This window comes from Bubalus kerabau, chromosome 4, assembly GCF_029407905.1.
Source record: "Bubalus kerabau isolate K-KA32 ecotype Philippines breed swamp buffalo chromosome 4, PCC_UOA_SB_1v2, whole genome shotgun sequence".
Lineage (NCBI taxonomy): Eukaryota > Metazoa > Chordata > Mammalia > Artiodactyla > Bovidae > Bubalus > Bubalus kerabau.
This window is the reverse complement of record NC_073627.1, coordinates 113,406,435-113,409,619: the sequence shown is the minus strand read 5'-3', so window position 1 is coordinate 113,409,619 and position 3,185 is coordinate 113,406,435.

Here is a 3,185-nt window from a genome sequence, read left to right as displayed (position 1 = left end):
TCATGCTTTGCACACATTGCCAAAACTTACCGAGTTCATCCTTATCCAAGAGAGAGAAATGAAACTTAGAGTGGCCAAGAATTTTGTCAAACACACCTGCGCAGTACAGCATGACTTGAACGCAAGTAGACTTGACTCTGAAGCTTTGTTCTTCTCCTTGTCTCGGTGCTTCCTTCTTGAACCTTAAGATCCATTTTTTTCTGCTTCTGCTCCTTAAATAGAAGGCACTGTGTGCAATAAAGAAAGGGCAGGTCCTCAAAACGTGTGACACTGACAGGTTTACAGGATTTTCCAGAGTATCCCAAGGTTCCGAAATCAGAAAAGCCTTCAAGTCATGGAGCCATTCTTGTTATAGTTGTGTGATCCATCTACTCCTTTAACCCAGAGTCTCACTTCCATGTAGTTATGAATCTTCTCCAGGAGCAGATGGCCTATGAAGCTGGCTATGTTCTCTGCATGGTTACAGTGTATGAGGGCTCCCTTTTCTCTATACCCTCTCTAGCATTTATTGTCTGTAGATTTTTGATGATAGCCATTTTCTGAATGGTGCAAGGTGGTACCTCATAGTTTTGATTTGTATTTCTCTATTGATTAGCGATGTTTAGCATCTTTTCCTGTGCCTCTTAGCCATTTGTATGTCTTGGACAAAATGTCTATTTGAGATGGTTATACTTCAGCTCAGTTCTTCCTGTCTTATCAACTCAAAGAGATTTCTCTGAGGACTCCTGCCTTCTTGTCTGTTCCTCTCTTCCTTACACTCGATCAGCATAAGGAATAGAGTGTAGGGCCTAAATCATTTTTCCTTATTTTAAAAGAACTTTAATAATGTGGACTAAAGTTGGACCTACAAAACAAAAAGAGTTATCACACAGGCTACTGAAAGGGAAATGACCTCTTAAAGGCGGGAATATGTGGAAAATATGTTTGCAGAGTACATTGTGAGAAACGCTGGACTGGAAGAAACACAAGCTGGAATCAAGATTGCCGGGAGAAATATCAATAACCTCAGATATGCAGATGACACCACCCTTATGGCAGAAAGTGAAGAGGAACTAAAAAAAGCCTCTTGATGAAAATGAAAGAGGAGAGTGAAAAAGTTGGCTTAAAGCTCAACATTCAGAAAACAAAGATCATGGCATCCGGTCCCATTACTCCATGGCAAATAGATGGGGAAACAGTGGAAGCAGTGTCAGACTTTATTTTTCTGGGCTCCAAAATCACTACAGTTGGTGACTGCAGCCATGAAATTAAAAGACGCTTACTCCTTGGAAGGAAAGTTATGACCAACCTAGATAGCATATTCAAAAGCAGAGACATTACTTTGTCAACAAAGGTTCGTCTAGTCAAGGCTATGGTTTTTCCTGTGGTCATGTATGGATGTAAGAGTTGGACTGTGAAGAAAGCTGAGTGCCGAAGAATTGATGCTTTTGAACTGTGGTGTTGGAGAAGACTCTTGAGAGTCCCTTGGATGGCAAGGAGATCCAACCAGTCCATTCTGAAGGAGATCAGCCCTGGGATTTCTTTGGAAGGAATGATGCTGAAGCTGAAACTCCAGTACTTTGGCCACCTCATGCGAAGAGTTGACTCATTGGAAAAGACTCTGATGCTGGGAGGGATTGGGGGCATGAGGAGAAGGGGACGACAGAAGATGAGATGGCTGGATGGCATCACTGACTCAATGGACGTGAGTCTCAGTGAACTCCGGGAGTTGGTGATGGACAGGGAGGACTGGCATGCTGTGATTCATGGGGTCGCAAAGAGTCGGACATGACAGAGTGACTGATCTGATCTGATCTGATGTTTGGTAAAATGGATATAGATCTCTGTACTCTTTTTATGTGATGAAGGATAATATAATTGTGTTCATGGTGTATTGATCACAAGTACATTTTATTTTTAAGGCCAGTATGGTATCATTTAAAAAGCATCTATGGAAGTATTTAAAATTTAAGCAGGCTTTACTGAAAAGGTGTTGGTTACATCATAATGCTCATAAGCAGGAAAATGTACCTCAATGTGATGTCCTGGAGAAGGAAATGGCAACCCACTCCAGTGTTCTTGCCTGGAGAATCCCAGGGACGGGGGAGCCTGATGGGCTGCCACCTATGGGGTCGCACAGAGTCAGACACGACTGAAGCGACTTAGCAGCAGCAGCAGCAGTAATGTCCTTAGTCTTTAACAGTGGTGTTTATAAGGAACTTATAGTGATAGAACAAAAAACCTTTACAATAATATTTTGAAAACAAGATGGAAGTTGGGGATATGATATTTACTTAATTATGAAAGTGGATAAAATTCTAAACAAAACTGCTAAAATGTTAACAGTATTTGCCTGGGGAATTTGGGCTTATTGCTGATATTTTTCTGCTTCATTATATTTGTTTCCACTACTTTAAAGTGGAAAATCAAATAAGGTTCCATGATGAGGGGAAAAAAAAAAAAAAAACAGGCAATTTTATGAGTATTTTCAAGTGACCAGTGAGGAAACAAAAGATCTTTCTGGCCAGATGAGACTTAATATTACTGCAAGTTAATTGATTCTGTGATCCTTCTGTTTAGATTAAAGTCAATAGAAATCAGATAGTAACTGTACACCTAAATATTGTGTTATTTTAGCAACAGGAAAAAAATAATAAAAGTTATGCAACAATTTTTCAACTATCATGAATCAAGAAAAGGCATCTCAGGAATCATATAAGGCACATTTTTGAACACTAAAATGATCTTTGTAGAAATAATCATAAATCAATGATATAATTTTGAAGTAAAATAGGAATAGCATCTTAGTGCATTTTGCTATGTTCTAGTTTTTATAACTTCCTCTGATACAAGATTAGCTTTGTCTGAAGAACCACACAGGTCATTTAGAAGTTTGGAAACAAGCTATCAGGTATCAGTTCATACTTATTAAAGCTATTAAAGTACTAGACTTGGGGATTAACATCAGTAAGCAATGAGTAGTTAGATTATATAAATTCATAAGTTTATTAATTTTAAAATTCTGAGTGTTTCATTTTTTCTAAATAGATGTTGTCAGAGCAGATTTAGGCTCACAGCAAAACCGAACAGAAAGTACCGAGAGTTCCCATATTCCTTTATACCCTTTGCCTCACATAGATGCAACCTCCCCCATGCATCATCATCCACATCAAAGTGGTACATTTATTTCAGTCAGTGAACCTACA